This window comes from Mauremys reevesii, linkage group 11 (assembly GCF_016161935.1).
Source record: "Mauremys reevesii isolate NIE-2019 linkage group 11, ASM1616193v1, whole genome shotgun sequence".
NCBI lineage: Eukaryota > Metazoa > Chordata > Testudines > Geoemydidae > Mauremys > Mauremys reevesii.
The window spans coordinates 37,087,873-37,108,933 of NC_052633.1; the positions used below are offsets into that span (position 1 = coordinate 37,087,873).

The 21,061-nt window shown below is 44.5% G+C and overlaps 1 protein-coding gene across 1 annotated transcript in view; it reads left to right on the top strand.

Moving 5' to 3' along the window:
* The first annotated feature begins 214 nt into the window (after window positions 1-214).
* WIPF1 (WAS/WASL interacting protein family member 1) overlaps window positions 215-21,061 on the top strand; it is a 75,114-nt gene continuing 54,267 nt past the window's right edge. The window contains exon 1 of the mRNA XM_039495433.1: window positions 215-425. The gene's annotated coding sequence lies outside the window, so the exon portion shown is untranslated. The remainder of the gene's footprint in view (window positions 426-21,061) is intronic.

Sequence of the window (21,061 nt, forward strand, 5' to 3'; positions counted from 1 at the left end):
GAGCTGAGGCTCGAACGCTACTGCTCGCTCCCTTAGAGCTGGTCCCCGGCTCCTGCCCTTGCACCAACGGGGCTGGGCTTCCCGGGCAACGGCGCTTGCAAGGAGCCGCTCGGTGCCAAGGGCAGGAGATGGGCATCGGCCCCGCTGGAGCGTCACTTGCCTAATGGGCATGTGCAGACACGTCGCACATGCTCATTCGGACCAGCTCCGGAGTCGGGACATGAGCAGAAGCAAAGAGGGCTCATTGGGCAGGTTCTGCGCTGGCTGCTCCGGGAGCTTTTCCTGCCGCTGCTCAGCCGCTCCCGGGCTCTAGAAATAGTTTCCCATCCCAAAATGCTCCGGTCGCTCCAGCGGCGGGCTGAGAGGCGAGCGCTGCCTCCCTCGCCCGGGGCGTAGGGAGCCCCGAGGGACCCAGGCGGAGAGCGGTAAGGGGGAGGGGGTCCCCGCTCCTGGGGCTGACCCCAGCGGGTGGGGGAGGGGAGGGGGAGTGTTGTCACTGGGTGGGGCTGGCAGCGCGGGGCGGTAGGTACATGGCAGCGGCTGGAGCGCGGCGGAGGGCGCTGGGGTTTGTGTGAGGCGGCCCTGGGGCGCGGGGTCCGCGGCTTGGGGGTGCTCAGAGCCGCGCTAAGCGCTGTCAATCAATCCCCCGCCGCCCCCAGCGCGGGCGTGGTGGGCAGAGCCTCGCGCCGCTTGCCCCGGCTCCCTTCCCCGGGCCGGGAGCTGCCTCCCCGCCCCGCCCGGCCCGGCCCGCAGGCACCGGGGAGCCGGAGCGCCCCTCGCTCCCGGGCCGGCCAGGGCGGGCAGCCTGCGCAGCTCGTCCAAAGTTTGCGAGTGGGGGAAAGGTCCCCGCCTGCCTGTCAGCGCACCACGCCGCCGAGCCGTGTCTGGCGGAGCAGCGGGCTGGCCTGGCCAGGCTGCGAGTCGGGGACTTCCTCGTGAAGGAAGGGAGCGAGCGAGCCAGAGGCACCGCGCCTGTGTTTGTGCCGTGACACTGAAGCTGAATTCTTGCCTCTTTCTGTTTTCCAGACCTGTCTGTCTAACCCTTGGATAAGCTCCCTGCATTCTGAAGCGGCTCCCGCTCTTCCCAGCCGTCTCCATAGACTATGCGCCCTCTCGTTACCCCCCTTTTCTGATTTTCCTTTCCTTGTGCTCTGCCTTCTGGATCTCTGTCGTTGGGGTAGTTTTTGGAGGGGCGGCTGGATGGAGAATGGTGGTTGGATTGTCCATTCCATTAGTAAGATATGGGGCCAAATGCTGCCCTTCCTTAAACGCCATAATTCTGCCCTACCCTAAGCAGATGTGTCCCAGCTAACATCAGAATGCCTGTTTCTGCCCCTGGAAATCCCATGCAGCCAGATCAGACTGGAGGAATGGGGTCAGACCAGGACAAATTAAGCTCCTTCCACTTGTGACACCAAACTAAGATGCTGCCTCTGTAGATTGCGCAGATTGTAAGAAAAAAGAGGGATGCCCATTTTATGAAATGCTTTGATCAGCGGTTAAATGGTATAGGCTGATCTTTTAAATTGTGTAATTAGGCTTCAGAGTTAACACCCCATGGAGATGAATGGAGCAGTTCACATCTCTCAGAGCTATTGTTTCAGGCTTGCTTGCTTTATTTATTTGTTTTTGTAGACTCAAGCAGAAATCACTAAATCCGTCTACATTCACTTCAGAATCTGAAGTGTTTTTTGTCTTTTGTTTCTGCAACCCATTTGTGTACAACCAATTGAGCCAAGATTGGAGCAGAATTTGGCCCTGTGACTTTAGGTGAGACACACTTGTTCAGCATTCCAAAACATGGAACTTCTTGTTATCACTTTTTTATTTTTAAACGTTGCTTGACAAGGGGAAATACACTTGGCTAGAGCCAGACATACAGGAGTGATGTGCAAGATTCTCCCATGATGCTCTGCCAACGTGCCTCTCTCCTGGCCTCCTGACCTCCACTTCCTTTCCATACCTCTCCTCGGCAGAGTCTGAAGGTTTTGGAGATAATACATTCACCAGGGAGCCAAGGTGACCATCAGACTCCTTTCAGGTGTTGCCTAGATAGGTTTTTTTGATTTGTCTTCTCTAAAAATGGAAGGTTATCGCTGAGCTGAGGCAAACGACAGCCTGCAGGTCTGCCCCAGCCCACAGCCTTGTTAAGCATAGCATATACCATGGCTTATAGTAGAAAGAACGCAAGCGGATTTTCTGTGCTCTTAACACACATAGGGAAGGAGTATGAAAAGTGGGAGAAACATGGCTGTTCTTATGTGCTCCCACCTGTCTGGCCAGTGGGAACACATGAGAAGAGAACAAGAACAGAAAGACTGAGAGGGTCAGAGGAAAGCTACATAGGAAAAATAACCTTTTTTTTACAGAAAACGCTCCAGCAGAAGCATGGTAGGATGGTAGCATAGTACCCTTATAGGATGGTTGGCTATTTTTGACAGTCTCTGTGGTGGTTATTCTTCCATTCTTTCTGTCTTCAGCTGCTGCTGTTTTTTATCCTGCCAGTACTTTAGGTATATCTACACTACAAGCGCTACAGTAGCACCGTTGCAGCTATGCTGCTATAGTCCTGTAGTGTAGACACTTGCAAGGGAAGGGGTTGGTCTGTCGCTGTAGTAAATCCACCCCCTGGAGAGGCAGTAGATAGGTTGACAGGAGAATTATTCCATCGACCTAGAAGTGCCTATACTGGGACTTAGGTTAGCTTAACTACATCTCTCAGGGGTGTGAATTTTTCACACCCCTCAGCATGTGGACAGATCAGCCTACATTTTAGATGTAAACCAGGCTTTTGTCTATTCCCCACTGCTCTCTTCTGCTGCTTTTCTGCTCCATGTTATCTTCTTCCCATGGAGTTGATTGGGATATTGGCCCTTAATGTGTGTCTGTCACTTGCATAGGCCCTTGAGTTACCACTTAAATCACTACGTTGTCCAATCTCTTTCCACAATCAGTGAAAACAGATGTACTAGGAATATTATGTGACACACGTTAAAGAAACCCGTTTGGCTGTCTTCTTTTCAGAATGGAAGCTCTCTGGGGCAGGGACTGCGGTCTCTATTCTGTGTTTCATACAATGTCTAGCAGAGGAGGGCCTCACTCTTGGATTCAGTTGGCAACTAGCCACTACCATAATAAATTGTCATACCTCAGTTATTCCTTTTCAGATGCACACACTCTGTATAGCTAACTTGAAACTAAAGGTGGCAAGAAGCAACCGTTCTGCAGATTTTTGTTGTTTGTGTGTGTGTTTTGCAAATGCTCTGGATACAGCTTAACATTTTTGTTCAATATTTACCATCCCATCTGCCTTGAAATGGGAATTACAAGCACTTATATTGGAGTGCAACAAGATAACTTTTCTCTAACAACTTCAGTGTCCTCTACTGAAATGTAACTTGTAACCTTCTATAGTAACACACAACTCATTGAATGGCAGCAGATCTCCTTATGTCTCCTATAGGAATAAAACTCCAAGGGACTATTCTCCCCTTTTCACCCCCGAAGTACGCACACCATGGTCCCATAACTGCATCTGGACTCTAGCCCTCTTACTTACACAATTGCTTCTGTGCTTAGTGGAGACCCAAAGAAAATCTGAACTGTATTGGAAGCAAGCCTTTACCTGTGGCAGATGTGTGCTCTTCCCTTCCCCACAGCCTCACATAAGACAAGAATAAGACCCCAGATGTAAGATACTAGAGGGGCCAATGACAGGTGGGTGCTATCCTAGCCTCTTTGTGAAGGAGACACAAGACTGCAACATCCCTCCTTTATTGTCCCTTGCCAATATCTCACTGAAGTTCTTACAGCTACCACATTGTTACTCTGCTTGAAAAAATTGCCATGCTTTTTTGGAAGCAGAAAAGACTGTACCTTTTGGCTGGTGGTATAGTAGCAGCCCAGAAACAATAATCCAGACATTCCCCAAGGAACAGAGCTCTTCCTTAGAGGAGCATACACTATCTCCAAATATATCATAGTGGTGCCATTGCATGGCAACTAAAAATTCACTTCAGTCATGACTAACTTGCATATCTGGACCTTGGAGTTACTGTTTGGAAACAAAGAAAAGATATTGCAAAAAAAAAAAAGGGCAGGGGGTTGGAAACCTGTTTAAAGTGCTTGTGAAATGGGTAACACACGTATCCAAAGCCTAACAATGAGCTGCTGTGAAATGGTGTAAAACTTCCATTCTGATTAAAAGTGGGTGTTCTCCCCACTGATTTCTCTTATTCTTCTTGATAATGTGACACCTCAGGACTAATTTAGACACTTTCTACTTTGTGACTTCATTCCTGCATGTGGTGTAGTTTTAATTTTTTAAGCACTGGATCTGGTGTAATATGTATTGTAAAGGGGGAGTGTGATTGTGTCTTGGTTCACAACTGCTCAGTAAGTCGCCATGCATTTGAGAGAAATTTCAAATAAGCATTGCTGTTATACGTTGCAAACAAGTCACCTATTTTGGGCAGGATAGCTTTTATACTTGGCAATATTAAAGGGAAAATTCTAAATTGGCTTTAAATAATAAATCTTGAAGATATACAGTGAATTACATCAAGTGCATAGCAAAGTGTTCACAGTCTTCTATTTGATGTTTCTTCTTTCAAAAAATGATCATGAATCATTTGTCAGTTAATCAACCATGCAAGTCACTAACTTGTACCAGTTACCAAATAGCCCAAGGAAATGCATTATAAAAAAATCTAAATTAACGAAGTTGTCTAGAATGCTGCTTTGTACTGCACATATTGTTGAACAAAAATAATGAAATATTGATGGATTTTTCCAGCCACCATTCCTCTTACAATATCAGTTTGATGCTCTGAGCTGTAACACTGACACTATAGATAAAGGCTGAACATGAGATACAGTTTGGCCACTAGCATGCAGCATGTGAAATTTGCAGAGCTATTACAAGAAAGCAGCAATAAATATATTTTTGTGTGTGTGGAATTATTAGGAAAGTGCTGAGTAGTTCTTGCATGTTTTATACATCTAGATACTTTTTTCCAAGAAAACATACAATGAAATCAGTGTCCGGACCACAGTACTCCAGTGTTAGGAGTTGGATAATTAAATAATAGAGATGGTCTCAGCAGCATTTAAAGCTAAGAGAATAAAAAATGACTGCTGTTGAGTCTTTAGATTTGAACCTTAAAGGATGCTATAGAGCATTCGACATGGGGGTTTTGCAAGATGAGGAGACTAAAGGCCTGTGGCTATAACGGAATGACACACAAAGGCTTGAAAGCTGCTCTCTCAGGGTCCAATCCAACTCCCACTGCAGGCTGCCTGCCACTGACTTGGAGTGTGTCAGATTGTATCTGGTAAGAGAGGAGGTTGATACTGTGGGAGCAGGTTAAACCAAATCTGAGAGAGTAATGAAGTTGAGAGTGGAAAGTTTGCCCAGCCCTAGTAGGAGATAAATTGGAAACACATCAAATAGCTTGACCTGCCTGTTTTGTAAAGTGGATTGTTAACACTGTCAAGTTATGGTGCCTGTCTAGGATGTATTTCAGCATTTGGTTCTAATTACAGATAACTACAAAATTAGGAGTTTTAAATCCAAATTTTAGCTAATTTACCCTCCTGATATAAAAACACAGATTCCTTTGGTTTATTTAAGCTGTTTATACAATACTTGCCTTCTTGAATCTTTCCGTAGCGTGTATACACTATCCTCCTCCTCTTAGGGTTTGTATCCTTTGAAGACTGCCCACCCCCACGCACTTATTACATCTTTTTATTTTCGTTTAGTGCCAACTTTAACATACATCTAGCCATAGAGAAAGTACAGGATATTCTCTGTACAGTGGAAAAGAAAAGAGGCTAAATAAATCGCCAATTGCATACTAGACATAGGTGCCTTTCTTAAAAAAATTTCTTCTGGCTTCAAATGTCTTGTTGCACAGGCAACTTTGCTTATGCTTTCTGGAAGGGTTGGGGATCTCTCTCCTTTCAAATATTTGTGGTGAACTTAATGGTGATTAAAGGTGTGAGATTGAGATCACCCTGGAGTGCAAAGTACTCTGGCAGCATAAGAACGGCCGTACCGGGTCAGACCAAAGGTCCATCTAGCCCAGTATCTGTCCACCGACAGTGGCCAATGCCAGGTGCCCCTGAGGGAGTGAACCTAACAGGCAATGATCAAGTGATCTCTCTCCTGCCATCCATCTCCATCCTCTGACAAACAGAGGCTAGGGACACCATTCTTACCCATCCTAGCTAATAGCCATTTATGGACTTAGCCACCATGAATTTATCCAGTCCCCTTTTAAACATTGTTATAGTCCTAGCCTTCACAACCTCCTCAGGTAAGGAGTTCCACAAGTTGACTGTGCGCTGCGTGAAGAAGAACTTCCTTTTATTTGTTTTAAACCTGCTGCCTATTAATTTCATTTGGTGACCCCTAGTTCTTGTATTATGGGAATAAGTAAATAACTTTTCCTTATCCACTTCCTCGACATCACTCATGATTTTATATACCTCTATCATATCCCCCCTTAGTCTTCTCTTTTCCAAGCTGAAGAGTCCTAGTCTCTTTAATCTTTCCTCGTATGGGACCCTCTCCAAACCCCTAATATATAGCAGTATAGATACAAGGTGGGAGCAGCAGAGCAGACTTCTCCCCTAATATACTTCAGCCTTGACCTGGAGGGGAGCACTTCTAGTCTTGAGAGGGGAGTAAAACTTATGTGCCCATTCAGTCTTTGGCCTCTGTTTGCTGAGACTGCCAATAAGGGACCCCACTGCCATGTGGAAAGATGGCCACTAGGAACTGGACTGATGGTAGACACTATACAGACTCATCGAAAGACAATCCCTACCTCCAAATAGTTTAGACTGCTAAATAGAGAAGACTTCCAAAGAGATTTTTTTTGGGGGTGGAGAGGATACAGAAGCATAGAGAGGTGAGGTGATTTTTCCTAAGGTAACACAGCAGGTTTTGTGGCAAAGCTGGGAATGCAACCTAGATCTCTAGACTCCCAGGCTAGTGTATTATTCACTAAACTACACTGCTTCTCAACATAAGGCTATCGCCTCCCACTGCTCAACTATTATAAATCAGTGAACATCAGGGGTTATCGGGGGAGAGGAGGATAGCCTCTCATTCCACTTTATTGAACTTATTTTGGTTAATTGTCTTTCGTGCTCTGTTTTTTTAATGTTTTTAAAAGTCATCCACAGAATCAGAGTTTAAAACTTGCATTTTAAAAAAACTCAAATCTTTTTTAATGTAAAAATTGTTTAGAAGTAAACAGAGCAGCATATTCAAGGGAACCATTTGGGAATTAAGCCTGCAGAGTTAACTGTGTGTCTGTTTTGAATTCCAAATGCTGTGAACAAGGGTCCATTCAGCTCTTGGTTATGTTATGCTGAATTGTATCAAGAAGAGAAAAAGTGAATCAGAGAGGGAAGCTTCAACTTAATTTTTATATCTGTTGCTTTTGTTTCAGTAGCTCTTTGTGAGTGATGAGGCAGGATTCTACTTTCTTTCCTGTTTTATTGGCAAAATTATTTGCCTAGAACGTAACTTGTGCAGGTCATCTGCTAATTGCTAGCATCTGTGAAACTCTACTAGGTTATATAAGCATAGCTAAAAAGTCAGTAAAACCTTGCCTCGTTCAGATTTGTCCATTTTATACTCCATAATAAGAGCTTGGCTTTGTGATTAACTTGCAATGGACAGCAAAATCTTAAGAGGGCAGAAGTATGAATTGAAAGCTGTGAAATCCTTTAAGTCACAGAAATAGATATAATAATGTGTCATTTCATTGTCAATACAAGTGTTACAAAGATCAGACAATGTATTCTGGTGCTACATGGTAAACAGAGTTGTGTGTCAAGAGTTACTCTGTAGCAGCTGAGTCTGCCAAATAAATAAAGCTGAGTTGCCCATAAACCAGACTGCAATGGTAGTGATAAACTGAAGGGCTTGTGCTCTGAAATGTATCACAAATTAGACACACTCAGTGATAGAGCAAGCTGAACTATTCAATCTTTTAGAAAATGAGTCCTCAAATGGGACACGTGTACAGTAGAAATAGTTGACTAGAGAAATATCCCTCCATGTGGGAGATCGTCCAGGGCTCACTGATCCAAGTTAACTTAAAGTCCCAATGTTTATAATGTTCAATATGTCTGAGACTTCTGTTTACCAACATCATCCACTAATTACTGATACCTAAGGGAACACAGTCAACTTGAAATCTAAAGGGACAAAATTTAGTTGTAGATCATATCCTCTCAGTCTCCCTGCTGACTTGTCATGCAATCACATTTTCCAGCTTTGGGGTGGTTTTCCCTTTTGCTGGCTAACCCCACACAGACAGAGGAGACCATGGAAATGGCTGCATACAAAGTACAGTCAAATGTACAAAACAACCTGAAAAATATTTTGTTTTTTGTAACAGTCCTCTTAGGTGTTAATTGTAACAATGGAAGGGGAAAGGTTTTCAAAGAAATATGGCTTCAGTTGGGTGTCCCTTTTCAAACCAGAGGTCCTGCCCCAATAGCTTAGAACTGTGCTCTGGCTTCACACTCAGATCACTAAATCGTTAGCCCTGTTAAGCCCTATAAAGCCAGCAGATCCAGCCACCTGAGATTTCCCCTGCCTAGCGGAATCACCTGGGTAGCATAGAGTCTTTCTAGCGGCTCCTACACTGCTGCCCTCTATTCACTGATGAAGTGTGTGCTGCAAGGGGCCATGGCTGGGATTTTCCTAGACCCTGGCAATCCCCAGCTCCTAGAATTGCCTTTTAGAGCCGTGGAAGCTGAATGTAAATTACAACAGCTTTTTGCCTCCTTCTGGTCTTGTACCAAGTGAAATGTGTGTGAGCTAAAGATCTGAGCCAGGGCCTTGGTATCTATAACCTGGTATCAGCTGAATTCAAGATGATACTTTTTCAGCTCCCATTAGAGCAGAGAACAGTTCATTCAAAGCCATAAATGTGTGGCTTCTAATGAGAACTTCCCATGCATGCCGGAAGATCCTTCCTTTTTGTGGGTAACCCAACCTGAAATCTAGCAGGTTTCATATCTGGTATCTGCTTTCTTTAATACACCTCTACCCCGCTATAATACGATTGTGGGGAGCCAAAAATCCCTACCGCATTATAGCTGAAACCCCATTACATCGGGGTAGCGGCTGCAGGGCTCCAGCAGTGATTTAAAGGGCCCGGGCTCCCCGCAGTGGCTGGAGCCCGGAGCTCTTTAAATCACCGCTGGAGCCCTGCTGCCACTACCCCGGGGCTGCGGCAGCGGGACTCAGGCGGCGTTTTAAAGGGTCCGGGGCTCCGGCTGCTACGGGGAGCCCCGGACCCTTTAAATCACCGCTGGAGCCCTCTTGCCGCTACCCTGGGGCTGCGGCAGTGGGGCTCACCAGAGCCCCAGACCCTTTAAAGCGCCACCTAAACCCAGCTGCTACCGCGCTATACGCGCACCCGTGTTATATCGGATCGCGTTATAGCAGGGTAGAGGTGTACTTGAGAGAGGTGGGAAAAGAAAATGACCCTCTCTTCTTCCTCCTTTTGCTAAAAAAGACTTAACCCCCCACTGCTTAGAAAAGCTAGTAGAAGTCTGTTGTGAAAATGTATTTTCTGACCAAATTTACTGGACTGACCAGTATTTGACTCTATGGACAAGGTCAACAATTAAATATTTAGCTCTTGTCATTTTCAAATCACTTTACAAACATTTACTAATCCTCCCAACTTGAGCATTGTCATCACTATCATTTTGGCATCCTGACAGCCACATTGCACAAGCAACATTAATGCTGGTATTTCCTTACTTTTCTGAGTACTTGACTTTGTGACCTGAATGTTCTTCTAATATAGTTGTTTGGATCTAATTTCCTGCGGTGTTTGCCTTAAAAAAAAAAACTGGAAAAAGGTTGTGTGGAACATATTGATTCTCACATGTTTCACCTATAGCTCCACCAACTTCTGCCACTTGAGTTAATGGAGTAATTGATTTAGTAGGTTATCATCCTCATTGTGAGTAGCCACTAGAGGGAGATGATACAGACTACTTTTTTTTTCTCAGTGGGTTTCACAGATAGTTGCTGACAGCAGATGAATGTTGGGCCTCAAGAATCCTGGGTTCTATTCATGCTTCCAAGAGGGAAGTGTATCTAGTGGTTACTGACCCTATTGTCCCCCCTAGCCCTCCCCGACTCCGGTCCATGTCCCCCTTTCTCCCAGTCCACCTTCTCACCCTTCTGTATTCCAGCTGCCTCCTCCTGTTCCACACTGCTTGGGCACCTGCAGGGGGAGTTTTGAGGCATGGGAAAGACAGTCTTCCTGCTCTCAGTCCCTGTGCCTGGCACCATAGTGACCCCTGGCAATTGCAATGGAAAGTGTCTCTCAGGCCATGGCTACACTTGCAGATGTGCAGCGCTGGGAGTTACAGCTGTGTTCATACAGCTGTGTAGGGAAAGCGCTGGTGTGTGGCCACACTCACAGCTACCAGCACTGCAGTGTGGCCACATTTGCAGCATTTGCAGCGCTGTTGGGAGTGGTGCATTATGGGCAGCTATCCCAGCGTTCAGGTGGCAGCAACGTGCTTTTCAAAAGAAGGGGGTGGGGTGGAGTGTGACAGGGAGCGGGGGAGAGAGAGAGAGAGTGGATTTTTGGAGCCGACACTGTGTGTCAGCTCCCTGCTTTGCAAAATTTGACCATTTCCTAGACCCCTCATTCACTCTTAACTGCAAATAGCCTGCAGACCAAATAAGCAGCTGCTCCAACAGACTCCCTTTCTCCACCCCTCCCCTGCTGTTTCTCTCCTCAAGCAAACACTAGCTGTAGACATTCATCCCCCTGCCTGCCTCATTCACAGCAAACAAGAGCTGTGTTTGTTTTTTAGATAAGCAGCTCCCGGAGCCCCCCGTTCACAACAAAACAAAGAGAGGCATCATAACAAAACAAAGAGAGTAATTTAGTTAAAAGCATTCTGGGATATCTCCTAATACCCTGGAGGCCAATAACAGCGCTGGTGTGTGGCCACACTTGACGAGCAGCGCTGCATCACCAGCGCTGCACTCGTTATACCCTAAGCAGACCAGGTGTACAGCCAGTGCTGCAGCCAGGGAGTTGCAGCGCTGTATGTGCCTTGCAGGTGTGGACAGTTACTAAGTTACAGCCCTGTAAAGCCTCCACCAGCGCTGCAACTCTCCAGTGTAGCCAAGCCCTCAGTCCCTGCAGTCCTGGGCTGGAGCATGTTCAGTGCAGACTGAATCTTCAGCTACCAAACTCTGTCAAGTCTCTCCTGAGCATAATTTGGCCAAATTTGGGCTGATTTGCACAGAAATAGCAAAAGCACATCCCTGACATTAGGGTGGCTTCTCCCTGTCAAATTTCAAGCCGTTGTTCCAAAGCATGGAAGTGCTAGAATCTTTCAGTGAAATGAGGGTAAGAGTATTTTAACATGGGCTAAACAATGTCTTTTTCTCAGAACTAGGTCAAGAAAATGGCTGAACCACTTTGGATGAACTGTTTCTGTAAAAAATATCGTCCTGAGGCACTCACCCAGCATGGAAAATTTCAACCCAAATAATAGTTTGGCCAAGGTATAAGCAACTGAAAACAGGGTCTTACAATGGGAAGTGTCAGGCAACCTTAACCATGGGCATCACTACCTGTACTACCTATTGCAAAACATTTTAAATGACCCGGAACCATAGATCCGGGCAAATAGCTAGTCTATAACTCCATGTTCTTATTGCTGTTATGCTCCCTCTCTGTTTCTTACACTCACTTGTTACAATCTAATTTAAGACAAGATACAACGTCTGTGGGACAGGGGCTGTGTTTGTACAATAGGTCTCTGATCAAGAAGCTCCCTAAAAGCAGGGGGGCCCACCACTGCCTGGACTGTGGCCCTGCACCCCGCTCTGCCCCTTCCCTCCGAGGCGCCACCTGCACTCGTCACCGCCCTGTTCCCCCGAGGCCCTGGTCGCTTCTCTCTGCCCCACTCCCCCCCGGTTGCACACCCTTAAGGCAAGGGAAAAGTGGGCCCCCTGGTCGTCACGCCCCTGCTCTGATCCTAATTGGGAGCTATGGTAATTCAAATAGTACTACCCTCGTGAGGTAGGTATAAAAGTATTCCTCTTCTGATCTTACAGATAGTGAAATCAAGGGAGAGAGGTGAGGTGACGCACTCAAAGGCCTCAGAGAGAGTGCCCATCAGAACCTGGTCTAGAACTCTGTAGCTCCTAGCTTCTAGTACTGTGCTCAGAATACCTGGACAAACATGCAGCTGTGCCAAACGTTGAAATTGTACATAACACCATAAAGCTTCAAAAGAAAACAAACCACTCCCAGCATTTTGCTTCTCTAAGAAGAAGCAACGAATCACATTGCAATGGCCCTCCCAAGGACCCTGCTTCTGTGTTCTCAAATCAGAGCTCTGTGTTTGTTCTAAACAGGTGACTCTGGGTGGAAAATAGGAGTTATTTTTGTTTCATAGCAAAACTTATTTTAGAAGTTCTTTTGGACGGGCTGGGCTGGCATTCTAGTGGCATCACAACATATCCTCTTGTGGAGAGCGAAGTTCTGAGTCACTTTCATTTGGGGGAGCATGTGTCAGGTCTCTAGGAGCAGCGTGGATGGGCTCTGAAGAGAGCTGATTCAGTCCTTCTTTGCTAAAAGTGGGACTGATGTGATGGAAGTAACTCAAGGGAAGAAAATGAAGGGGGTCTTTGAGGTTTCAAGGGTTTGGAGGAACCCCTAAAAGAGGTAAATTGGTTGATTGAAACAGGGAGTGTAAGTGTTTTAATGTCTCTCTTTCAAATTCCCCACCATGGTGCATTTCAAAGTGAAGAATATAAGACCACATGCTTCTTGTACCCCCTGAGACACCTAAAGTAGATAAAATGGGGTCAGAGCAATAACTAGAAGTGTCCTGGTTAATAGGTAGAGCCCACCCACCACTCCCAATCAGAACCCTGCATAATCAGGCCCTCTGAGATTTGACATTGCCTCTCTTTCGTTAGCGTGTCCTGGATGTGAGTGTCTGTGTATTCTGACTAAAGTGAAGAGGAAGACAAACTACCCCACAGTTATGGGGAACTAGAATGTGAAGTGTTCCATGACTGACAAACAGCACAAGATGACTGGAAAAGTTCCTTTTTTATTAATCTAAAATGAGAAATTGCATTGAATGTGAGAACGCAGGTGTTCTACCAAGTGCATTGCAGGGTAAAAAGCTGCTGTTGCGTGTCAATGTGAAGCCCAGACTAGAATATTGTAGGCCAATTCACAATATCTTGATAACAAATTCTTCTCTGGGGAGAGGCAGATTTGAATTGCTTACAGTAGGAGTGGTGCAAGACAACTCCATTCTTAGCCAAAAACCAAGTTGATTCAGTTTAAGAACTCCCTTCAGTGTCAAGGGCGTGGCCATTAGAGACCACAAATTATGGTAATGATACTCTATACTTCTATAATGTAGCACCTTGCAACATCCAAGTGCTACACAAACACTAACTTATTGGTTTTACATCCATTTCAGACCCTCCACCATGAGGCATGAAGGGAGGCAAATACAAGTAAAATGGGGGGGGAACACCCCCCTGGTGTGTTTCCACCACCACCACCACGACACAGACATGCATACAATTTGTGGATGCCCCCAAATGCCAGTTGTGGGTGGTGCTGGCTCTCTGGCTTGGCAGGGCCAAGGAGAAGCCATTCACTGCAGCATAATCCCCTCTGATGCACTTACGGCAACACCGGCTGGACTGAACACTGGTAGGTGTGGCACTAACTCCTGTTCCACTCTGTCCCCTACCCATGGAGAGGCAGTATGGAAAAGGTGCTGCAGGGAGACAACGGCAGCAGGGTAGACCCAAGCAAGGCAGTCCCTGCCCCTGCAGATCCTTTGGGTTTGGAGACTCTTTCCTTTGAGCTGTTCTACAACATACACATCCTCCCATGGGGGATCTGGGGCACCTGCCCACTCCTTCAGTGGAAAGAGCATATTACTCCCTGTGTGCTTGGCCAACTGCTGACTGATGTATTGGGGGACCATGGCCCTACCCACTTCGGGGAACCTGGTAGTGCAGGGACAGGGACTGTATGCAGCTGCTGCACAGCGTGAAAGGGGAAGAGGCTTTGTGCTTTACCCTGACCATCTTCATGTATGGGGCAAGCACAGTAAATCCTGTCCTGTATGCCTTGCCATTAGCGGTTCTGATCTGGTCCCATCTGCCTCTAGAAAATTCTTAAGGAATAAAAGAGCTTGTAATCATTTTTGTTTTTAAAAAAATCTCACTCCCTGAAGAGATGGGCAAGATGAGTTGTTGTTTTTTTCTTTTCCCTAAAGCTCATGTGCACCAAGCATCCTTTATTGTAGAGTATTTAGAATGTGGTTCTGATAAGGCTGTTCTGTTCTGGTGGGGTAGATAAGCTGATTTTCCTTGGGTGATGCAGTAGCCCCTATGCTCTCAATCCTCTAGTCCTTTTGCATGTAAAATTTCCATGGAATTCCCTCTGACCTCCCTGCACACAAAGATTGGAGGGTCAGGTCCTGCATCCGTCATTTCTCAAATGGTACTTGACCCTTCGTGCCACAGTAGCCTTAGATATAAAACACATCAGTGCTGATTCCCAGAAGTTTGTGTTGCTAAGGGATTCTGTATGGCATAATGCCAGCTATACAATTAGAGGACTTTTGTTGTTGAAAGCATAGTTTTACGGGGGGTAATATTTGATTTGGGAGTATCAGACACAAATAGGCTGTCAAGAATCTTCAAAACTAGTATTCACAGTGGCAATCCAAGTTTAAAAAACTTCTACGTGGGACTTTTGCTTAATTAGGAGAATAACTTTGGACAATTACTAAACACATCAAAGAGTTAACATAAATCTAAGTTATTAACATATCAGAAGTAAGCTTGGCAGAATTCAGTTTTATTTCTTTTTTGTGAATTCAGAAGTTAATATTGATGATTTTTATCAATTTTAATATTTTTTTGTTCAGTTTTCCAGCCAGGGCTGCCTACTACTCTCTAACGCAGGGACATTGGATCCTTGCAGGCCCAAAGTATGGGGGAGGCTGTGGTCCTGGTGGGTCAGAGCAGAGACCCCTGGCCAGGACTGGGAGGAGGACAAACTCCTGGACATGGGGGAGGCCATTCTGCTGCTGAATAGTTCCTGCCAAGGGACGGCTTGTGAGTGAGGGGCCGTGGCAGCAGAGCTGCAAAGGGCTCCCTGCATGGCCCCAGGCTATATCCCTGTGGGCGTGGGCTACATGCAAGGACTGCTGTGAATGGATATTGTTTTCATGTGACATTGACCAACGACTACCGACTTAAATTGAACATGCCAAGCCTACATGTAACCCTGTAGCTATAAACATACTGTCTAACAGCTGGTTTAGCTCAGTCTGCTGCTGGTAATAGCAGGGAAATGGACGAAGTGACATTGTAATCTCCTGTAGCATATGGTAATGCTTGGAGGCATGCCCACATTGCCTACAGCCTACCTGCCAGTCAGGCCAAAGAACACCATACCCATGCCTCTTATGCCTTAAGGACTCTAACCCATAGAAAACTCAAACAATGGGGGAGAGGGTTGGCACAGGAAGAACCTCCATAAAAACTACTGAGAGTCTTGCACCTCAGTGCCCTTCCCACTCCCACGGCACCCTAACTTGTAAAGGAGAGGGGAGGTTTAGCACTAACCCTTGGCTGCTAGTCTATTCTCTGTGCTCTGGGTTTACAAGTATAGTACAGCCCTGAGGGAAGTAATCTAACTTAGTTAAGCTGAGTTTTGGAAATGGGATCGTAGTACATTTTTACTCTATAAGTAATAACCTAACAGAACTCTTCAGACAGCCTACCTTCAAAATCTACAGTGATAAGGGTCCTCACTGTCCCAAGATAACATTGTTAATGCATATATCCAACTGCTCAAACACAAATTCAATATTTCCCATCTCCACTGAGGACCTAACTTTCTACTGTTTATTTTTTCATCTTTGAATAATCAGATGCTTACTGCCTTTTACACTTGGCTGCATTCTTCCACAGAACTCCTGCTGACTTGACACTGGTGCCAGATTGCTTGAAGCCAGAACACCAGATGGCTGCCTTATCTTTCACTTTTAGGCTGCATTTTCAAGGGCTCCTCCTGCTTGCCAAATTCAGTATGGAGTCCAGTCTATCCAACCCACCACAGCCCCTGTCTATTGTGGGTAACAGTTTCCTTCCAATGAACTGTTTCCTTCTATTCATATAATGGATACAATTCCACACACTTTTCTGTTAAGGTAGAGAGGTGGTTCCCTAAAACTTTTCAGGTTTAATTCACTAAACATTGGTTGAAAGGGGGGATTTGGAGCCAGGCACTGATAATAGGCAATGAGCCTTTCACATCTAGATTAGCAGTTTGAATCTCAGCCGGGTTGGTCTAACTGAACATCATTGCCATATAATGGCTTTTGGATGGTCTACATGAAATGAGACACAAAGTGGGTGAGCTCATATCTCTTGTTGAACCAGCTTCTGTTTGGTGAGAGAATGAGTGAGTTGTCTCACATCTATTTCTAGTGGGACAGGTGTCTGCGTCAGAAGAGATGCTAGCTAGCTAGCTTTCATGTTGAAAGGCATGAGGTGGTCAAGGACTGAATCAGCATAAGCCTAAACTGCTCCCTCAGCCCAAGCAAGCATCCATTTCAGGACAGGGTACATGCACACTGGGCATGGTGATCTGAGGAAACTTGCATGCAGGCTGCCTGTGCTCCCTGCCTAGGGCTGAAGTGGGATTTCAGTGATGCATAGGCCTTGAGCCTGCCCTCTGTATGTGCCCTCTCTGAATAAAATGGAGTTCATCAGTCTCCAAGGCTAATTAATAGGAATATTTTTTTAAAAGCTAGTGGAAACAGACTGTGATCTTGCATTCCTCACTTAGTTAAAGCTCCTATTTGTGTGACATTGCTGGCAATTTTACCTAAGAAAGGAGCAGAGGATGCTATCCATAACTCCTCAGAGGTGCAAGTCACTATTTTATTAGCAGACTGTCATACTGAGACATACACACTGCAATCTGAGGTGTGATTTGCAGCTCAGGTAGACATATACACAGCTGCAGATATTAGGAGAGATAGGTGGTGTGGGTTTTAGCTCAGGCTGTACAAGTATGCCAGGGACCCTGGGTACCTACTCACATTTTGTTGAAGCCTGCACTGCTGCATCTACACTACAATTTTTAGCCATGCTAGTGTAGGTGAGTCTACAGTGTAAATGTCCTCTCTTGTTCCCACTGTGCATGTGGAATTTTTGTGCATGTGAGAGAGGGTCCAAATTCAGGCAGGGTTCAGATGGAAGCAAATTCATAGGCCAGTGTCCTTCTCTTCCTCAACCACTGTTGCCACCTCCTCACTTCTCTTGAGGGGCACTGTGACCCATGAACTAGGTTGCAACACCCATAGTGGGCAGCTAGGCCCATCCCAGTGGCAGAGAAGCTGCTGCCGTGGGGTAAGCTTGCTCTCCATTGCTCCCTTCACGCCAGGCCTGAGACCCACCTAGAACCTTCCTGTGCCCCACTGGTGGGTCACAATCCTTTTCTTGGGAAACACTGTGCTAGATGATCAGTAATATCCCTTCTGCCCTTAAAAGCTCTGCCTCTGTGAAAGTTACAGTAGCTTACAAATTTTAAGGGCATGTATGGGGGAGAATGTATACAACTTTGTTAATACATATTTTTAAAGTAAAAAAAACTGGCCTAAAGTGAATATAAAATATTTTGTCATTCAAGAATTTGGAAAAGAGAACTATGTTAATCTGTTCTAGCTGAATAGTGGGTCTCATCTCACGTCAATGGGAGTTCTGATTTTTGTAAGGAATGCTGCATCCAAGTATGTAAGCTACAGAAACTCTTGAGATCACATCATATCATTTCTGATATGAACAATCTTTAGAACTCATAATGGCTGCTAATAAGGAATTGCTGCTGCTGCACTAAACTTCTTCCTTTTACTACCACCATCACCACAATCTAAAGGCAATGTAGTCAAAAGGATAAGTAGCTAGCAGACATGTCACTATCAACCCAATATTCTAGAAAAATGTTGGAGGGATTCCACTCTAATGCTTCCCAGAAGGTGAGTATGGGACAAATTCTGATTTCACTTCCAGGGGTTTTATACTAGTAACTACAATGAAGTCAATGTAGTTAGACCCCTGATTTGCATTGGAATAAATGAGAGAAGTGTGAGGCCCTATATTTCTCTGTAGTAAACGTGGCCAATTTTTCGGGGGAGGGACGGGGGAGAAAATGGATCATATCTTACTCTCTATTCAAGTGGAGAGTACTGTATTTAGAAATGCTGCAGATTTAGAAATCAAATACTATGTGGATATGAACAGCCACCAATTCCGTTCATCATAACAGAAGTCCTTTGTTTGATTCTTGAGATTAGACTAAAATTCTAAGTCCTCTAATCCAACATAGGATTTCCACAGCTATCTAGATCTTTTGGCAGCAGTAGTTAATGCAATTACTGGATCATATTACCAAAAAAATTTACAGAACTTCTTCAGGAGTTTACTAATATTCATGATATTTCCTTTTTTTTCCGAGCCAAACAAGTAGCATTTCCAGAGCACTATTTGTCAGTTTGGCAACTATTACTCACTTAAAGTGTGTGGGAAAGCTTATAAGTTTCTCGATCTCTTCGTGGTACCAAGCAAAGATTTAGGTATATGACTGAGCATCCTGTAGCTAAAACAGTGGGCGGAAACTAGAAAATGTCGTCACCCTTTTGCATACGCCTCTTAGTTGTTATAACTTTAGGTGCAAACCTCTAAAGAGCTTGAAGTTTACATTGGAAAAGCATTTAAAATTCGCTTATCTGAACCTTTTATGAGCTCTCCACATTAGGTTTTGATGCAAGACTCCTGGTTTCACACAAGTCAGAAATGGCATGAGAACCATGTGTTTTGTTTTTGTGCTGTTTCAGTTCTTCCAAATGATACCAGCAGAGATGAGTGAAAACTTTTCTTTCTAAAGGAAGTGACCTGAAATTTTTTGGCCCTCAAAGGTTCAGTTCAAGTCCTTTTTCACTCAGTTCGCTCATCATCCTACCATGTAAGGAAAATGTGCTTATATTTGATATTTGTGAAGGAGCCTCTTGGGCATCCATTAAATATTCAAATCTCACTACGAACCAGTGATGCCAACAGGACACCTAGCCCTATATCACACATGCTCTAGTTCACCCCAATACCAGACTCCCACTGTTTACTAATCTACAGCCCCCATCTGTGCTGATAATGAACAAGAGGAAATGGAAACAGCAGGGATTATAAACTATTGAGTAGTCCCAATTTCCATGCCTGAACATAACTCTCAGAATATATTACCTACCATACGCCTGCTTTGAAGTTTGAACACCACTCTATTAGTGTCCCAATTCTTGTGATATTGGAAGATTATTGGTTTTGTTTTTTAATATTCAACATTAAGAGAACCTGTCCTTAAAATATCTGTATATATGTTGGCCTTTGAGTGTTAAAGTAAAGCAGTATGTTAAGTAGTGACGGTTGCTATTTAATTAAGAATGGAAGTAGGAGGTTATTTAGCCCCTAATATGAAAATGCTGTCCTTTTAAGAAACTCATCACAGGTCATTGTAAATATTTTTATATGGAAAAATGCTTTCTTTTAAAAATGAAATAGCTTTTAAGATATATATGGCTTTGCAAGCATTTAAACAACATTCTGTCAGTGATTCAGATGTCAATCCCAAATTGCTTCAGACAAGAGGATGAAATGAAGCATGTGGAAATAAGATATAACACTACTTACTATATTTTGAAGTTCCTCAGAAATATCCATTCACGTATCTCTATATGGTTCTTTACTTAATTGTTAGCAGTTCCACATTCTGTAGTGTGCATTCATGTATGTCTTGCTTGTTCAGGACCAGTTATGGCTGTGATGGGAACATTAGAAATAGAAAATATTTCTCATAATATTTTACTAATCAGTGTGTATGCAGACTGTCATATTAGTTAAGTATATGTGAATTTCCACACAACAGATATGCATGGTCCAGCTCTCTGAGGCAGGCACTAGATCTGGTGTATTTACCACAAGTAAACTCTGGGACTAAGTATTCCCCATTTGTGTATATTGCATTATCCAGTATACCCACAAGTATTTTCATGAACTAGTTGTGCACTTGTTTTCAAGTCAGAAACCTCAAACATCCTATGATTTTCATTCTACACTCTCAACCCATCTGGGACAACAAACACTAGTATAAATGTCACGGGTACTAGCATCTTACAATAGCATATCTGCTTGTGTTAATAATGGATGGTACACAGTACTGGTACACATGCTAATAAGCTGCACAGTGACCTTTGGCCCAAAGGTTCAATCAGCCTGTTAAGTGTGCTGGTGTGGCAAAGTATCATAATATGACATTGCAACCACAGTTCTCAGTGGTGTGTATTGCCATCCTCTTTGCTACATGCACGATTCACTCCTAATATGGGTGATCTCGTTTTCAATTGTAAGTTACTGTTGCATCTTGTAGTATCAATGAGGGGATTATCAGGACCAATTGTAAAATCTGTCCTTTCCTGTAATTTACTGTCTTGTTACTGCATATGCCACCCCTTCATTGGTTATATGGGTGCACATCAGGAGAAACTTAAGTATGTCCTGCCCTCAAAAGAGGAAGGGATGACTTTGTTTCACAATGTATAGGACACACCACATTAGTTACTAATGATTGGCTCACCTCATAATGTGTTGGGTTACAATAGGGAATCCCCTGCAAGGGACAGAAGTACTCCCAGATCTGCTGGAGTAGAGCTCCCACATTGCTGATGTGGATGATCAATATGATGAGAGAGGAGAAACAAATAGCTTGTCTGTGGGAGATGGGCATAATGGCCTTCAGATTCATGTTTCCTTCCATATTTTGAAGATGTGAGGGCAGACCTGACAGACAACAGGCTAGATCTTTAGACTACAGTGGTGGCTCAAAGCACCCAGAAACCAGCAGATCCAGCTATGTGGGAGGAGGTGTAGTAAATTCCC